This window comes from Geotrypetes seraphini, chromosome 11, assembly GCF_902459505.1.
Source record: "Geotrypetes seraphini chromosome 11, aGeoSer1.1, whole genome shotgun sequence".
Lineage (NCBI taxonomy): Eukaryota > Metazoa > Chordata > Amphibia > Gymnophiona > Dermophiidae > Geotrypetes > Geotrypetes seraphini.
Genome location: NC_047094.1, coordinates 95,846,554 through 95,866,379, shown reverse-complemented (window position 1 = coordinate 95,866,379; position 19,826 = coordinate 95,846,554). Strand labels below are relative to the sequence as shown.

General features: G+C 43.4%; 1 pseudogene; it reads right to left on the bottom strand.

Moving 5' to 3' along the window:
• Positions 1 to 264: 264 nt before the first annotated feature.
• Positions 265 to 627, bottom strand: LOC117368926 (annotated as a pseudogene).
• Between the last annotated feature and the right edge of the window lie 19,199 nt (positions 628 to 19,826).

Below are 19,826 nucleotides of genomic sequence, written 5' to 3'. Positions count from 1 at the left end.
TCTGTAGGTTACTAAATATTCAGGTGGGCACACGAAACAATTACCTGTTTTAGATTTTGCAGATGACAGTTGATTAATGATCTCTTTCTGTTTCTAATTTTCCAGAAACACTGTAAATGAAATCACCAGCTTCCCAATCATGTGTAATATTTATCTCAAGAAAGAGAGAAAATTATGCTATTGAAACAGGGCAAAATCACTTTTTATTTCAAGGGACAAGGAGAGTGTTATTGAAGTGGGTTTTGTTTTTTTTAGAGAAAAGTTTCAAATATCTTTATTCCAATATGCAACAAAGCAATGGAAGGAGGAGCTTAGAACTGAATGACTTGGCCCTTTCTTTTCTTGTCACCTCCAAGCTCAAAATGCTTGCATCTCTTAATAGCCAGCATCCTTTTAGACCTGCAGTTTGGCTCCACGCACTCGAGCCTCAATCTTTTTGGTGGTCTTAGCCTTCTTACGGAAAATAGGCTTCGTTTGACCACCATAGCCACTCTGCTTACGATCATATCTTCTCTTTCCCATGGCATAAAGAGAGTCCTTGCCCTTCTTGTCCTGGGTCACTTTGCGAGGCTAATGCTTACAACATTTTTTGCAATAAGTCCTACGAGTTTTTGAGACGTTCACCATCTTGCCACCCGCACCAGACCAGAGAGAAAGCTGAAGTGGTTTTAACTGCATTGCATTTTCTTCTGTGTCAACAGTAAGGGGCCGTCTCTGCCCAACTCTGCTTAGCAGATGATGTGCGTTAACTGTTAAAGCGCTCTGTTAAGATGGCAATTATGTTAATTGTTAGCAGCATTACTTGCTTAATAAATAGGTCTCTAATTATAACCAACTGCATCACATTATCTGCAGTGCACTTAATATTCAAGAAACAACTTTTCTCTGCATTGAATGAATAAGAAAATGCTGGGAGTGCCCTGAACAGAGTTTTTGCAGCTACCTCATATTAACTCTGATGATGACTGCACAACAGCTGCAAAATGTCACAGCAGTTTAGTACATGGGACTCTCGGGGCCAGATTCTCCAAATGGCACCATAATCGGTGGCCGCTTACAAAAGCAGCACTCATTGCAGGTCGGTCACGCAACTGCCCTATTTGGAGAATTGCGGTTATTTGAAAGGTAGGCACTGGAACTTGTAGGCCAGGGTTTATACGTTTCCGTCACCTACCTTTGATGAGGATCGCATCTACAGAGGTGTCTAACAGCACTTAAGGTCTCTTCTGGCATTAGCTGCGCCTATGGTGGCCTTAGGTGCCACAAGGACAATGATGCAGTTCCTGGAGGCGCCTATAGGCTCCTCCATTTTTTAAAATGGTATTTAATTAAATTATGGTTCTCTTTTGTTTTCGTTAGATTCCTTTACACATCCAGGGAGGTTGGGAGGGTGGGGGGGGGTAGAATATTTATTTGGAAGAGTAAAATTAATTTTTTTTAATTATATTGATAGCATAACATATAATATTATTGTTTATAACTAGGATAAGAAGGGGAGGAAAAATTGTTTAATGTAATAATTGTGATGATAACAATGTATTTTCATATAGTTTTTCTGATTCTTCAATTGTATACATTATAAAAGTTTGAAATGTCAATAAAAATTTACAAAAAAAAATGGGATTTTAATTGGTGCAGTCAATTACTGCACCAATTGAACCAATTAAAACAATTGTTAGGCGGCAATAGAGCACCTACTACTGCCTAAATTATAGCGCTGTTATAAGAATCGGGGCCATATTCTATATATGACCCCCCACTCCAAATCGGCATCAACTAGAATGTCGCTTATTGCAATTCTTTTTTTTTTTTTTAATTCTTTAATCATTTTTAAACTTAGAATAAGTGTGACAAATGTTCAAACAAATTAACAATAAATACATCACTTAATAATCAGCAATGATACAAATCATAAACTCTTATCACCCCCCCTTCCCATCCTTTCCTAACATATGATCAAATATCTTATAGAATATGTAATAATAAAAATAACCCCCCTCCCCCCTCACTACTAAACTTGTAAATTTAAGGGAAACAAACTCATCTAATCAGTACAATACTTTGTTAATGGCTCCTACACATCCTGAAATTTCCTAAAACAACCCCGCTGTATTGCAATAAATCTCTCCATTTTATAAACAATTCTATAAAAAGTACACATATTTTATTGACTCGCATGATTTTTAGGTGCAGCCATTTAGGACAGGGGAAACCAGGCCTAAATACCTGCACCTAACTTGTGTGCCTATCAGGTGTATTCTATGAGATCGGGCACATAAGGTTTAGGAATACCATACCTCTTTTTAAGATTCTTGCACTAGAATTGGCATGGTAGAATATGCCTACCAAGTTCGGCAACTTTCAATTAGTTCCAATTAGCATCAATTACAAGATGTTAATGTCCAATTATCAGTGTCAATTAAACTTGTTAAACAATTAAGTTGTGCATATCGATTTGCACACACGATATAAGGCACCATATACAGAATTCAGGGGTCTCCCCCTAAGTATATAAAAAAAAAAAACAGTGCCCAACTTAGATAGTAATTGGCAGTTTAGGCGCAAAAAAATAGAAACATGCTAAGAATGTTTCTATATAGGTCCAAGTCAGGCATGCAACTTGCCCACCGTATCTTTTACTGCACTGAAAAAATAAGTGAGAATGGGGCAAACAATGGGCAGAACAGGGGCGTGCCGTGAAAATTGGTGCAGAAATTGTTTTATTTTGGGGTTTTTTTTTTGCAAATGGCACGGATCTTGATGCCTTTAAAAATCCGTACGGATTTTTGCACCTGCGATAAATAGTGCCCAAGTCTGGCTGCATTTGTCTTTTGAGACTCGGAAAGTGTGTGTAGCGTCCTCTGCTGTGTTCTGGCAACATTTTGCAATTCTGATGAGTGTTTTAGACCCTACCTTACACCCAATTCACCTGCATTATGTCCTGCCTTCTCTCTTGCCTAGTCCATTCTCACTGACCTGCTGTTCCTTTCCCCTATGCCTGACCCTTTCCATGAACCAAAATTATCTGAATTGAATGTTTTAGAATGTTTTATAATATTGTGCTTAACTGGAAGATGGCCACGTGTGGAAATATCACCCTACCACATGCACAATTCTATGTGCATTCAGGAAAAAAGTTTCCATTTATGTTCCTATGAGACTACATACACACACAAAACGCTGACAAACCATCAATTGAGTTTGTTTTTTGCACTTGGAACTAGGCACTTCCTTCTAAAATTGCTCTATGTATATTGAATTGAGTCCCTTAATTTTTCATAACAAACACTCTGAACTGCAGGTGGTTGATTTCAGTAAAGGTTCACATTTCAATTCACTTCTTCTGGTGTATAAAACCTCTTGATTTTATACTTCTGATACGCCTTTATTAACCTTATGAGAATATAATTATAGGGGCCACCCATCAGTAACTACAGTTTGACTTCTGCCTATAAAAACAAAGAAATTCAGCTCCCATTCAAAAGACAATTATTGAAGATATGAGAGTAGGCCATTATTTCAGCTTTTTATCTGGTTCAATCTATTCCATTTTGGTTTCCAATTAATATCTATTTTAAATATCTGTTCAGAGATAACATCAAAACACCAGACCTGATCCACCAAAATCCTTTTAGTCAATATAAAAGGTGACTAATAATCATTCAGAAACAATCTGAGTGCACAGTAGAGAGTTGCACGGGGACAAAAATCCCACCCATCCCCGCCCGTCCCCGCCAGGATCCTCTCCATCCCCACCCGTCCCCGTCAGGATCCTCTCTGTCCCCCCCCATCCCCGCAAGGAATTACCTCCATCCCCGCCCGTCCCCATAAAAAGTAGCAATTACTTCTGACAGGATCATCAATTCCACAGTTTCTTTTGCTGTTTTCCTTGTGGAATCTCTTTGGTGGAACCCTTTTTTTGTTTTCTGTTCAGGTAATTAACTTATAAACCCCCTCTTTTACTAAGGCTGACGTGTCCATTATATTCTATGGACGAATCCTGCTTCTAAAGCCTTCCATCCCCGTGGGAGTCCCGTGGGCCAGAGGGGGGTCCCCGTTGGAGTCCTGTGGGTTACGGGGGGATTCCTGTGGGAACCCCGCGGGACCTGTGGGATTCCCGCGATCCCCGTTCCCGTGCAGACTTCTAGTGCACAGCTCAGTTACCTCTGATAAATTACTGGCAGACAAAGTACCCTGTTTAAGCATTCCCCCCCCCCCCACACACACACACAAGTGGAGGTTATTTCTATTACACGGTACCGTAGACACCAGTGGCTACTGTGGGTAGTCTCAACACCCCCAATATTTATTTTTTTGCTATAAATATCTATTTCAGCTCCTGCTCCTGCCTCTCCCTTCAGCCTATTGGCTGCCTGTGTCTGTCCAATAGACTGCATTGGGAAGAAAGAGTCGCTGTAGTCTCAAACTGTAGCTGTCAATAGGGAAAGGAATGCAGCAGACAGACACAAAAGGAGAAGAGAGATTCAAATAACTTTATTTGCTTGACCATTTTATCTATGTTGCCAAAGTAATCGATTTTCCCGCCAAATTGGTCTAGTTTTTAATCCCAACAGCAGGAAATAAAGGGCTGATAATCCAATACTCACCCATTCGTCTGGTTCTTCCAAATCATAGAATTTCCCAACTAGAAACAACTAGATATTATGCTTTTTCCTTCGCTTCTCCCTTTTTTTTGGGAATTCCCTTTCTCTTCACATTCGGGCAGAATTATCATTTAAAAAAATTTAAGAGTGCTTTGAAAGCATGGCTATTTGAAGAAGCGTTTTTGATTCCCTAAGGTTATTACTACGTTTTTTTGGTTTTGCACGTTTTGGTAGCAGACAGATTTTTAAAGTCCCTTTTTGGAAATCCAATCAACCTTTCCCACTTGTAAAAATAGATGGATTTTTGTATAAGCATGGTATGAAATGTAACGCCTGATTACTCTCTCAGGAGGGTCTGCAAATATTTATGTAACATAATTTTTATTAAATCGAAGTGCAAGCATACATAACACAAAGATCAAGGTAATTTTGGTAAGCCACAATACAACTCCAAATCCCAAACCCCCCCACAAACCCCCCCCCACCCCACCTGGGCAGCAGCAGCAAAAGTAAACAGTCCCAAAGAGAACACTGTCCACATAAGAGCAATAATCAAATCATACCTCCCAGAGGTATCGTTGGATAGAAGTAAATGTCAAACTAAAAGGATACCAGCATTGGCGGAATAACCGACCCTTTTTTGCAGTCATGTCCACAATGTCCTTTCTTTCCATTAACATTTGTTGTCTCCACTGTTGAAGAGAAGGTGGTTGAGGCGAAAGCCACTGTATAAGGATACACTTTCTGCCCATCAGCACGGTTTTCCTAATGAAAGGCGCACATCCCGGTCGAGGAGGGTGAAAACGAATCTGTAGAGTGATAAGAAAACTGGGATGCATCCTCCAGGAACAACCCCAAAGCCAAGCCACGGCAGTCACCAACCGTAACCAGAAAGTAGATACCACAGGGCAAGTCCAGAACATGTGTCCAAAAGATGCCAAAGGATGCGCACATTTTCCACAGCAATGTCCCGTACTAATCCCCATTACCTGAGCTCTCTTGGGCGGGTAAAAAGCTCGTAGCAAGAACTTGTAATTTCGCTCCTTCTCCACCGAAGATAAGGTAGAATCCCTCCCCATGCGGATGCCCCTACGGATCATATCAGCAGAGATAGGTACCTGAAGGTCAGCCGACCATTTTTGGCCTAGTGAAGGGAAATCCAGTTCTCCAGAAAATTCCTGCAAAAATCTGTGGTAGAATTTCAACGGTATATGGTCCTGTGCGTTAAGGTAAAGAGCTTCCTGTAGACTGTTTTGAACATCCTCTCTTAATGGTACTGAAGTCAAAGTCCGTAAATAATGTTGAAGTTGTTGGTAAGCAAACCAGTCCACCGGAGAGATTTGAAACTGCGTCTGCAGATCAGCAAAGGAGGTAGGGAGACCCGTGTCCTGAACCACTTGAGATACGTAGTGAAGACCCACAGAAGTCCAGCGCCGAAAAGCTGCAGAGTCCAGGCCAGGGAGAAAGTCTCCGTTACCAGCAAGTGGAAGATAAGGTGTTGTATTAGGGGAAAGTTTCAACCACCTACATAACATTTTCCAAGCCTTACGCATTACAGGCAAAAAGGGGTGAGAATGTAACAATGGCAAATCAGGTAAATGATTAGTATGTAATAGATAGCTAAAATGATAGGGTCTAAAAGTGAAACATTCATTCTCAGGCAATGAAAAACATGTAGAATTACAAAACCAGTCATGAATATGTCGTAGTTGACAGGCAAGGTTGAATCTTGAAATACTTAGTAAGCCTAATCCCCCCTGGGTTCTGGACAACATCAACTTGGACAACGCTATCCTAGCTCGTTTTCCTTGCCACAAGTATGCGGAAAGGTGAGAGTTATGTAGCGCTAAATGAGTTGGTGTTAACATAATAGGCAACATTTGTAATGTATATAACCATTGTGGCAATATCATCATATTATATAGGGCAATGCGGCCTGAAAGAGATAAGGGAAGCTTCCCCCAATTGGAAAGAGTAGTCGCTGTACGACGAAGTAAAGGTGAGACATTAAGGGCATAAAGCCTGTCCAGGTCCTGAGGGATTACCACCCCCAAATATGTTAAGTGGGAAGAAGCCCATTTTAACGGGAATTCTCCCTGCCAATGTAAACGTATTTCAGGCGAAGTTGGCAGTGCCAAGGACTTCTGCTTATTAAGAACTAAACCTGAATAGAGATGAAATTCATCCAGAAGTTCCAATGCTCGTGGCAAGGAACGTTGAGGAGCGCCCAAAGCAAGCAAAAGGTCATCTGCAAATGCCAACACCCGCAGCTGAGAAGAACCCTCCGGCAACCCTACAATTTCATCATCCTTCTGGAGCGTACGCAACAAGGGGTCTAAATACAACAAAAAGAGGAGTGGTGACAATGGACATCCCTGCCGCGTCCCCTTGCCCACCGAGAAGGAAGGTGAGCGCACCCCATTAACCAGTATGGATGCCGTAGGTCCGGCATAGAGTGTCCGAATCAGCCCTAAGTAACTATCCGGGAGCCCTAAGTGTCGCAGAACCTGAAACAAATAGTGCCAATGAACCTTATCAAAGGCTTTCGCCGTGTCCAATCCAACTAGTAGCCCAGGTGACCGAGCCTGTTGAGCTCTAGAGAAAGCCAATAACATATGGCGAACGTTAATTACAGATTGGCGTGTGCGAACAAAGCCCACCTGTTCAGGCACAATAATAGTAGGTAACAAGGGCGCCAGTCTATCCGCCAATACTCGGGCTAAAATCTTAATATCAACATTCAGCAGCGAGATCGGTCGATACGATTCTATATCAGTGGGCGACTTAGACGGTTTTGGAATTAGAGTAATCAGGGCATCATTCGCATAACTCGGGAATTCCCCCCGGGTTTGGACCGCTGTGTAATAATTCACGAGAGGCCCCCCAATAGCTAAAGATAAGATCTTAAAAAACTCCGGGGAGTATCCCGTATAAGGCTTCAAGGTCTTGATCGCCTGTAACACCTCCTGGAGTTGCAAGGGTCTATCCAACCGGGAAATCTGGGCTGTTGATAATTTAGGTAACCCTGCATCCTCCAAATAATCACACACCTCCGGCCCTGTATAAGGACCCGGGGAGGCGTAGAAAGCCTCAAAGTAATTTTTAAAGCTAGCTGAAATATCTACCGCTGAAGTCAACGTCTTCCCTGATTTATCTTTTAACACAGAAATGTATCTAGATCCCTTCCAGCTTTTAACTACCAACGCTAACAACTTCCCCGTTTTATTACCATATTTATAAAATTGAAATTTACGAAAGAACAACAGTTTCTTCGTGCGTTCATGTATGAGTGAGTTTAATTCGGCCAGAGCAGTGGTATATGCTTCCTTGTTCGCCACTGAGGGGGTGTACAACAAATCGCGTTTTAATTGTACCAACTGTCATTCGAGCTGTACTATACGATGCGCGATTCGTCGGGTCCTGGAGGCAACATAAGCAATCAGGTCCCCTCGTAACACCGCTTTTGCTGCGTCCCAAAAAAGTATAGGTTGATCCATATGTTGTGCATTAAAGGAACAATATTCTTCCCACTTCCCGGACAAATATTCCCGGAAGTGTGAATCATTATACAAATATGAAGGAAATCTCCATCCTGACCCAGGACCTACAGGACCTCCCACCGCTACATCCAACCAAATCATATGATGATCTGATATCTCAAAAGGACCAATTGTTGCCTCAGAGACCCGAGCAAACAAAGTTTCAGAAATTAAGGTGTAATCGATTCTGGAAAAGGAACCATGGGCTCTAGACTGGTGGGTATAGTCTCTTTCCGTGGGGTGAAGCAATCTCCATGGGTCCACCAACCCCAAAGCTCGACATAGGTAGGACACTCCCTTCGTTTGTTTCACAGTCGTAGCTCCAGTGCCCCCAGAGCGATCCACACCCGAATCTAATACTTGGTTCAAATCACCCACTAATACTAAGGGACCACCAGAATTCTGTAAACAAATATTAACTAGATTTTGGAAAAAAGAATGTTGATACCCATTAGGGCCATATCCCACCAATAACCTAAAGGGCCCACCCGGTCCAATCACCTGTATTAACAAATACCGACCCTGAGGATCACGTCTCAGGACCTGGACAGTGCATGGTAAGCCCTTTTTAATCAATATAGCCACCCCTGCCTTCTTCCCTGGCGCCGATGCATAGTATAAATCCCCTACCCAGCCTCTCCGAAGTTTCTGGTGTTCTAAATCTGTAATCCTAGTCTCCTGCAAGCAAGCTATATCAGCCGAATGATGTTTCAATTGAGATAAAATTTTAGTACGCTTGGCAGGAGATGTTATTCCTGATACATTCCAGGAAAGTATACGCAGCTTCCGGTCACCCATACCCCTCCTCTCCCGTCATGTCATAGCAAAGTAACCCACCGGTAAAAAGAGTCCCAGGGAGCCCAGCCTCACCCCAAGACTGCACATACACACTCCATTCAAACAAAGCAGAGAACCCTAACAAAAGAGACCTCAGAGAACAAGTAGACAAGAGCACCAATCGCCCTATTAGTGCCGCTGCTGCCACCCAGAAACACCCCTCCCCCCCAGTCCCCCCAACAATCCCAACAGCCCCCAACGTATGGGAGAGAAACAGGTCACGAAAGACACCTCACCCGGGGCTACCCCGACCTGCAAAAGGTAAAAAGCTCATATGAGCCTAACACAGTGTTCCCCTGTAAATAAAAACCATTAGCAAACAAGGTTCATGCGCCAGCTTAGTAAAGACCACATGGGCCATACAATCAACCCTCCTCCGAATTGGGTGTTTCAAGTAGTTTGATAAAGTCAGCTGCCGCTTCAAAAGACTGAAAGGACTTCCAGACTCCGTTACTTAGGATCCGCAGTTGAGCCGGATAGTTGAACTGAAATCTCAGCTTACGCTCAGATAATTGTGCACAAAGTGGGTAAAAGGGCCGCCTCCGTTCCTGCAGCGCCAGAGAAAAATCTTGGCTAATACGAATCAAGGCACCATCATATTTTAAAGCATCTCTCTTGGCCCGATAAAGTTGTAAAAGTTCCACTTTGTGTCTAAAGTTTAACAGCTTCATGATAACCACCCTCGGGCGTGCCTCCAGACCAGGGCGGTGGCCCAGGCGATGTGCCCGTTCAATACGAAGAGGCCCCAAGGTAGGTGAAAGCGGAAGCTCCTCTCTCAGCCATTTTTCTAATACCTCCAATAAACAGCGGTCAGGTATGGTCTCTGGGATGCCCAGCAAGCGCAGGTTCGAGCGTCTAGAACGGTTTTCCAGGTCATCCAGCTTCTCCGCCTGCGCCCGAACCTGCGCCTGCAATGCGCCAATATCAACGCCCTGGGCCGTGGACGTATCTTCCAACGTGGAAACCCTGTGCTCCAACTCGTTTGTGCGGACTGCCGCCGCCGCCAGCAGAGTCTCTATGTTCGCAATCTGAGTCGTCAGGGTCTCCAACTTAGGCCCCAGGACCTGGGCCAGCGCCTCCTTGATGTCGCTGAGTGCGGTTTCTGTAAGATTGGAGACTGCCACCGCGGGACTCGCCGCCATTTTTTTTTCCGTCGGCCTCACTCTCTCTCGATCCTTGCGCGCCGATTTCGGCTGCATGTGTTCCCTCGACCGAGTGAGGTATCTGTCCATGCACTGGGAGCGATCCAAAAAGCCGTGGCGGCGCAAAATCAATGGGGAAAGCGTTGGTTAGTAGCCGAATGTACAGGGTAGCCCCGGAGCGAATGAGGAAACGTCCTCACGCGCTCATGGCATCACGTGACCTCCCCTGCAAATATTTATTTGCTTTCTTTATTTTCTTTACAGTTTTTATATAGTCAAGTTAGGTGCTGGTAGGCATGGTTCTGCAAATGGCAATTGACAACTGTTCCGAGCAATGCCTAGAAGTCAGGCACCATTAAGTACCTTTTATAGAATCTGGTCTTTAGGCCCAGATTCTAGAAATGGCGTCATAAGTTAGGCGGCCATAGGCGTCCTACCACTGCCTATCTTAATTGCTGTAATTGGTGCAGTAATTGTGCCATTAAAAAATGATTAAAAGCTCATTACAAAAGTTGGCACTGGAATCACGTCATAGCATGGTACCTGGCAGTGCCTAAGGTCAAAGTATGCATGGTTAGGGCCGGAGATGACCTTAGATGATCCTGCTCTTGTCCTATATAACTGTTATAAGTCTTCTCCTTACCTACCCCCCTTCTTATAGTGACTGTCTCTCTTAGAGCGTGTGTGTTTATCTCTCTATAAAGAAAAGCAGTCTTGAAATAGCACCATAACCAGCATCAAATGGCCTGAAATTGCCTGTAATTGAAGGCATAATCCTTTAGACCAGCTGTTTGACAGCTGTCAATGCCTCCAACTAGATGTTCAGTCTCATTAGACTCCTTTATGCTACTCCACCCAGACTTAGGGCTCTTTTTACGAAGCTGCGTCAGGGCATTAATACGCGGAATAGCGCGTGCTACATTGCTGCGTGCGCTAGGCGCTAATGCCAGCATTGAGCTGGCGTTAGTTCTAGCCGTGAAGCACGCGGTAATATCCTGCGCGCACTAAAGACGCTAGCGCACCTTAGTGAAAGGAGCCCTTAGTATCACACTCTTTATTTATAAATTATTTATAGTGAAAAGGGAGGCATTCAGTATGAAGTGTTGTACCAGCAACATCACAAACTTGACAAAGCTGCCCAGCAGAAGCCGGCTCTGCTTCTCAATAATAAACATTATACATCAATGATCTCTCCCTTGAACTGAAATGTCCAGTGTGTAACATGCCCTAAGTTCTTTAAAATGGTGTCCTGAAACACTTATAAAATTTCAAATCTCATAAATCACATATCTAAAATAAATGTGATAAAACTTAGCCTTGGGAGCAGTTTAGGATTTTTCATTTTAAAACTGTAATTCCCGGTTGTCTGAATGATTCTGTTCAATGAAATACCATTCTTTAAACACTGAGATAATTAATTTATGCAGAGACATGTTCCTTTACAGTAGTGTTTCCTGTCTATATTAAACTGAACAATCAAGTTATTGCAACTGTGTTGTCATAACATATTTTACATTTGCATTTTTTTAAAGTAAGTTTCATCAAAAAGAACTCTCCCATTAGTGTTGTGTAAATCCACAATGGTAGCACGTGAGTTAGTGGTGACCAGAGCAAGTGGAAGGTCATAAGAACATAAGAATAGCCTTACTGGGTTAGACCAATGGTCCATCAAGCCCAGTAGCCCATTCTCACGGTGGTCAATCCAGGTCACTAGTACCTGGCCCAAACCCAAGGAGTAGCAATATTCCATGCTACCGATACAGGACAAGCAGTGGCTTCCCCCATGTCTTTCTCAATAACAGACTATGGACTTTTCCTCCAGGAACATGTCCAAACCTTTCTTAAAACCAGCTTCGCTATCCGCTCTTACCACATCCTCTGGCAACGCGTTCCAGTGCTTAACTATTCTCTGAGTGAAAAAAAATTTCCTCCTACTCGTTTTAAAAGTATTTCCCTGTAACTTCATCGAGTGTCCCCTAGTCTTTGTAATTTTTGACAAAGTGAAAACTCGATCCACTTGTACCTTCTACTCCACTCAGGATTTTGTAGACTTCAATCCTATCTCCCCTCAGCCCTCTCTTTTCCTAACTGAAGAGCCCTAACCATTTTAGTCTTTCCTCATACAAGATGAGTTCCATCCCCTTTATCATCTTGGTCGCTGTTCTTTGAACCTTTTCTAGCTTGGATCATATGTTACAACACCCTATTACCTTTTTTTTTTTTTCTTTTTCGAATATTGTGTTTGGTAGTCTTTGCTTGTTTGTGATGTTCTTTTTTCAAAATTTTAATAAAATATTTATGAAAAAAATAAAAATAAAATGTAATTATATCCAAAGGATTGGTATGTACAGAGTACTGCAAGAAAGGTTTTTTTCATAAAACATTTGAAATGTATTGCCATGTATGTTTTTGTTTTGTTTCGTATGTGTTTGCATGTGTAAATAGGAAATCTCTCGGGAATGAGGAAAACGGGGCACTCGTCAGGACCAAGGCTACTACTAGTTCTCATTTCTATAGTGCTGCTAGAATTAAGCAGCGCTGTACATTAGAAAACCCAAGACAGGCTCTGTTTTACCCCTTTCATTTCAGATAAGTGATTTATGGGCTTTGAAGTTTTATAGATAGCATTTTGGAAACCATTTTAAAGAACTTAAAGCATGTTATGATATTACACAGGGTATACCTTGGACACAAAGGGCTCTAGGGCTTTAACGCACGGAATAGCGCATGCTACATTGCTGTATGCGCTAGACCTTAACGCGAGCATTGAGCTGGCGTTAGTTCTAGAAGTGTAGCACGTGGCATAGCATGTGGTAACTTCCTGCGTGCGCTAAAAACGCTAGCGCACCTTAGTAAAAGGAGCCCATACAATCTTATTTCAGTTTAATAATAATAATAACTTTATTTTTCTATACCGCCATAATCTTGCGACTTCTAGGCGGTTCACAAAGAAGAAGAGCTGTACAATCAGCGAATTACAATAGATGAATGCAAGGTGGTTTAAAGGAAAATTATACATAGGTTGAATTATAAGAAATTAACTATTTTACATTGAAAATAGTCGGACACCAGCGAGTATCAGGATACAATTATGAAGAGGGAATTTTAGCAGACAGGGAATGTGGATACCTAGTGTGAGGAAGAAATTCAGGGTAATTGTTTATTTATGACAAGAAAAAAACAGCATAGCAAAACATCAGGAAAATCCAACAACATTACAGGCAGGCAACAATTGCAAAAAAAAAAAAAAAAGAAATTCAGGGTAAGGTGTGGAAGTTCGCGAGAGAGTGTCTGGCCAGGACAAGAATTTCTTAAACAAAGTGGTCTTTAATTCTTTCCGGAAAATGCTGTAGGTCAGCCTAGCGGTATCGATGAAACATCCTAGCCATGATTGCTGTCTACCAGCTTGAAACTTGAAAGTTCTGTCCAGGAAGGTTCGATAATCTGCAGCCAGGTTGTGGTTTCTGGTAGATCTAATGAGGGAGTAGAATTCGAAGTGAAGAAGAAGGTAGTTGGGGGCCATTCCCCAGATTAATTTATAGCAAAAACAGGAGAACTTGAATAGAATTCTTTCTTTGATTGGTAACCAGTGCAGCCGGTTGTAGAAGAGACTAACATGATTACTTTTCGTTAGTCCGAATATTAAGCGGACGGCCGTGTTTTGAACTATTCGCAGTTTTCTTACGGTTTTTTTTAGGTATCCCCAAATAGATGATGTTACAATAGTCTAGGGTAGATAGAATCAGCGACTGTACCAATAATCTGAAGGATAGAGGGATGAAATATTTTTTTATGGTTGAGATCGATGATTTATAATGTTTATTATTGAGGAGGACAGCCAACTTGCACCAGACAGATTTGTCAAGTTTGTGACATTACTGGTGCAATGCTTTATACTGAATGCCCCACTATTCACTATACCTAATTTATAATATCTACTATAATAAAACCCTAAGCGCGCATGCGCACTTCAAACTTCGTGTTCCATGATCCATAGCTCCATGAGAGTCCTACTGCGCATGCGGAGTTTTAAATGGCCATGGATGCAAGGAGGCAGAGAACACGCCGGCGACCCACCCTCACTCACTCTAAGGCCCGCGGGGTGTTCAAAATTGGCCCGCCAGACAACAAACCGCTGCCACCGCTGCTGCTCTTCATTCGCCTCTTCAAAACAGCCTGCTGAAGATGGCCGGCCGGCTGTAGCGAACCTTGCAAGCCGCTCTCCACCTCGGTAGCATGTTCCCTCTGACGCGATCCCATACGTCAGAGGAGGGGCGGGATGGAGGGAGAGTAAGAATGGAGGTTTGGGAGCAGGTATTAGGGAGCAGGGAAGAGGTGCTGCTGGACAGGAGCGAGATAAAAGGAAGGGAGAAGGGCTGCTGCTGGACAGTGGGGAGGTAAAAGGAAGGGAGAAGAGCTGTTGCTGGACAGGGGAAGTAGTGAAGAGGTGCTGCTGGACAGTGGGGAGGTAAAAGGAAGGGAAAAGAGCTGCTGCTGTACAGGGGGAGCAGGAAAGGGGTGCTGCTGGACAGTGGGGCGGTAAAAGGAAGGGAGAAGGGCTACTGCTGCACAGGGGGAGCAGGCAAGGGGTGGTGGTGGATAGCCAAGGAAAGAGAGAGACAGAAATAAAGAAAGACAAACACACACATCTATTCTAGCACCCGTTAATGTAACGGGCTTAAAGATTAGTATAATTTATAAATAAAGATTGTGATAACCATACTTTACTATGTCCTGATAGATTAACACAGAGGCGTCTAGTGGAGACTGTGTTTATTCTCCTCTTAAAAATCAATGAGAGTTTTTGGAGTCCACCTAGCTGTTAGCATTTACGTGTGCAAAGAGAAACATGATGGCAGATAAAGGCCAAATGGCCCATCTAGTCTGCCCATCCGCAGTAACCATTATCTCTTTCTCTATCATTTATGGGTATAACTGTACACGCTGCTTACACTACACCCAAACTACACCCAGCACACACACACCAGCAAAGTATACACTATCAAATCATGGTACATACTTTTCTGCGTGGTGGTATTATTAAAGGGATCAGTTAAGCAAGTAAGTGTCCACTTATGCATGTCAATGATTAAAATTCTGCTATTTACATGCCTTCTTGCCACCTACAGCTAGTCTGCTATTTATAGAATATTCCCACATTGGGAGAAAACATTTAGGGGGATATTCTATAAATAATGCCAAGCTGGTAGATGCCCTGTTGGCACCTAAGTTAATTGAGTAATGCTTTTTAAAACAGCAAAAAAAATTGTAAAATTAAAGCACCTACCAGTGCCTAAAATAAGGCACTGGAATCATGCCTATGTAGGCACTTTACAGCACTTAATACCACTATGGGCGTGGCTAATGCCAGAAGTGGCATTAGGCGCCATAAAGCATCTACGTAGGCATGATTCACAGCATAGATAGTTGCTGGAAATGTAGGACTGAAAAACCCTGGCCTACATTTCGGTGCCTATCTGTCCCAGAGGCGTGATTCTCTCTATGGCGCCATCGCATGATTGACACACGATCAGCGCCGTAAAGAGAATCCGGGCTTTAGTAAACAGAATCCAAAGTCTACAAAGTGTTCTCATCTGCCCATTTTGCCTATCTGTTTTGCAATATGATAGATCCAACCTCATCTCCAGATTAATGCACATTCCTCCACCAGCAAAGCTATCCCAAAGTCTGCTAATGTATCGTCTCCTCTGGGAGGCTTCATTAATCTGCCACTTTTTCTATGAAGAAATGCTTCTGTGTATACCTTATGAGGTAATTTTATAACAGAGCACCGAGGTTAATAGGGCAGGATGGTGTCTAATTTTAGCCTATTTTATAAAGACATCTAGATGCTTATAAAACACTAATATTCTGTAACAGCAACTACAAGCACAATTGTTGATAAAGAATTTGTGCTTAGATTGTATTATCCTGGTGTATAACTTTAGGCGATCTTTAGAGAATTACCCCTTATAAAGAAAGCACTATTTATGCAACAAATATGCATGTAGATGACTAGAATGCTGACTGCTTAAGATTGGTAGCTCTAGATTATTGGGAAGTACCTGTATTCTTATGCAGATGATATATTCTTAGGGCCCAATTCTATAAATGGTGCCTAGATTAGGAGCCCTAGTTGGGGATGCCTAGCAATACCTAACTGAAATCCACACGCAACCTAAATTGTTTTAGTTGGTTATGGTAATTGACCATACTATTGAAATCTGCTTAATTTCTCTTCTCCTCCCTGTTTCTTATTTTAAAAAACAAAAAAAACACAAAAAAATCAATTAAGAGTTACACGTGATGCCTAGCACTGCCTATGTCAAGGCACTCTCTGATGCCTGATGTCTACCTGGAAAGTAGGTGTAGTTAAGGGCAGAGAATAGGCATGGTTGACAAGTGTCGCTAGGCATTAGTTAGGCGCCGATAAATTAGGCCAAGTAAAACCTGACCTAATATATTGGTGCCTACCTCTAGGACTCCTAGTGATGCCTAAGCATACCTAGGTGCTACTAGGTGTGATTCTTTTAGTGGTGTCTAGCGGTTGATTGACAACCATGCCTACCGGCACCTACAAGTTAGGCGCTGTTTATAGAATCAGGCCCACAGGAGGGGTCTTAGGCACCTGGGCCTTAGGCGCCAGAGCCTTAGGCCCTTCCTCAGTACAACTCAGGATGCACCAGGAAGGGGAAGGCCGCCATTATGAAGGTGGGTCTGCCGGCAGGAGAGAGTGGGGTTAGTTAAGGGGTTAATGTTGGGGTTGGGTGCTGGAAGTTTGGGGAGTGTTGGGGTGGGGTGCCAGGAGTTTAGGGAGTGTCTGGATGGAGTGCCGGGAATTCAGGGCATGTCGGGGTGGGGTGCCGGATGTTTGGGGAGTTTCGTGGTTTGGAGTGAGGTGTCGGGGTTCGATGCGGCCCAGAGGCAGGAAGGAGTGGGCATCCCTCCTGCAGATTGTACTGAGGAAAGGTACAGGGGGGTGCGGGGGTTGTTAGAGGATATTGGGGGGAGGAGTGTAAGGCTGGGGTCTCTATGTAGGGGGCTGCGGGATCAATGAGCGTGAGGGACGGAGGGAGGAATCATCCTATTCAGAATCGTGTCTACATACCTGGACAGATGTCTTAAATGTAGACCAGCATGTTGTAGGCCTACATTTAAGGCATCTGTCTCAAGTCTATCGGGAGACATACCCATGCTTAAGCCAGCCCAAGGCCACTTCCGTGTGAAACCAGGCCCATGCCCAACCTAGGGCATGCTTAAGCATGGGTACGTTTCTCCATAGATGTGTTAGAGGCCTACAATGTAGGCGTCCTGCCTCCGAAATTTTTTTAAAAACGTGCATCCCGAATGGCTACCAGATGATGGTAAGACACCTACCGCTGCCTGCAATTGGGACGTGTGTTTTGAGAATCAGGCTCTAAAAGTGCAGCTATGGTGTCTTATAAACCAATTGAAGACATAGAGACTAGTGCTGCCCAATTCAGGAAAAAATATTTCGATTCGATTCAGCCTATTGAATTGATTTTTCGATTCGATTCGATTTTCCTGCCCAAATGGGTATTTTTTTCAAACATCCTGGTGGGTTTATTTTATAGCCTCTTCACCTCCTTTGCACCTCTCCTACCCACACTGGCGCTGTGGTGTAAACAAAGTAAACAAAAAAGACTTTTCCTTATTAAATCCTAGCTCACGTTCGTGGTCTAACACCACCTCTGGCAGGATACACATTTCAAATCTGACATATTGTAATCACAAAATAGAAAATAAAATTATTTTTCTACCTTTTGTTGTCTGGTCATTATTCAGATCTTGTTGGTCCCAGGCTCTGGTTGTCTTCTGATAATTCACTTGCCAGGATCTCCTTCTTTCTTCGTGCTAACCATCCATCTTCTATTTCTGTCCTCCCCTTCTGTTTTCCTTCACTCTCCCGGAGGTGTAGCATCTTTCCTTTTTTTCATCTCCATCCCCAGATCCACCTTTTCTCAACTACCCTTTCATCCAGTATATCTCCTCCTTCCCCATCACCCCAGGTTCCACCAGCTCTCCCTTTCTCTTCCCAACTACCCTCCTATCCAGTATCTCTACCCCCTCTGTGTTCAACTTCTCTCCCATTCTGTTCCTTCCCTCCCTAAATCCCATTATCCACCATCTCTCTCCCTCTTCTGTTTTTAGATCCATTAGTTCTTCTATCCCTCTCCCCATTTCCCCTCTCCCTCCTCTAACTCCCCTCTCCCCCAAGTTCATCTCTCCATCCCCCAAGTCCATCCATCTTCTCCCCATCTCTCCTTCTCCAGTCCACTAACTCCAAGTCCATCTCCCCTCTCCCCCCAGCTCTGACTCCCAACATAGAAGCCCAGTATTTGGCTGGCAGAGGGCAATACTCGTGTATTGTGAAACCTACCAAGAGCTCCGGGCGCTTCATACAGCGGTCAAACACTTTTCCTGTGAGCTGCAGAAGATGCGGGCCTTGCAAAAGCCGCGTGAGAAGCATCTCCGCATTGCAGCACTTCCCAATGCGCTCGCACTGCTTCTTGGGAGCCCCCGTGCGGCACCACGTCACCTGATGCTCACAGGTGCATGGGGCTCTGGCCGTCATGTGGCCGATGAAAGGCCAGCTGCTGGCAGGACCCGGAAGAGCAGACGCGCGCCACTGAGCAGCAGTAGCAGCAAGAACGATGCATACAGGTGGCAGATCGGGGGCATTTGCCGGGCTCCGGGGGGAAGCATGAGCGTGCATGCGGGAAGATTAGACGCGGGCATCTGCTTCTAGCCAACCAATTAAAAATCACCTTGTTGCCACCGTTCTGCTCCGAGAGGTCCACTCGGCTTTCCCTCTGCCACTGGAGTCCTTGCTTCTGGTGTAACTTCCGGTTTCGCAAAACCGGAAGTTACATTAGATGGAAGGATTCCGGTGGCAGAGAGAAAGCTCGAACGGGTCTCCAGCAAGGGGGCAGATGAATCAGTGAGTTCGATTTTTTCAAAATCAAATCAATTTGAATCGATTCACCCAAAGTGAATCGGTGAATCGATTCGAATCGCGAACCGGGCAGCACTAATAGAGACAATGCTAAGAAATGCAAACTTGAGTGAAAAAGTGCATCCTCTTTACAAATATTGTACACTTTTCATAAACAGAATTCTCTCTTTTCAAAGTGTGCACTCTTCTTAAATAGTATGTACTTCTGGTGAAAAGTGTGCATTTTTTTAGAAGAGTGCACACCTTTTCCAAAAGAATGTGTACTCTCTCTGACAGCGTGAGCACTCTTAGTGGTATTACTACTGTAACAACAATCTTGAAGAAAAGCCTAAAGAAAATGAAAATCCCCATAAATAACAATAAAAATGAACATTTTGGGGCTGCATAAACACCTTTAGAAAAATGACCTCATTCTTCCTGTGTTATATAAAGTACAGATTTAAAAAAATTAACACAAAAGCATGACTTAAAACAGTGTTAATAACATCATTTAGTTCCTGTTGTGCAGCACTAAGCCCTCCTACCGCAGACTAGACGAGCAGGCTGGCCTTCCCATATTGCATTATGCATTCTAATAATGGTTCGTCCTTAAGATTAAAAATAGAAGATGCCTGGTTTTGGACTGAATCCAGCTCTTCTATCTTCTCTCCAGTCTTCAGATCCAGACTGTCTCTTGCTCTTGATTGACTATTAGTATCACTCCAGCCCCCTTTAATGATGTAGGCCA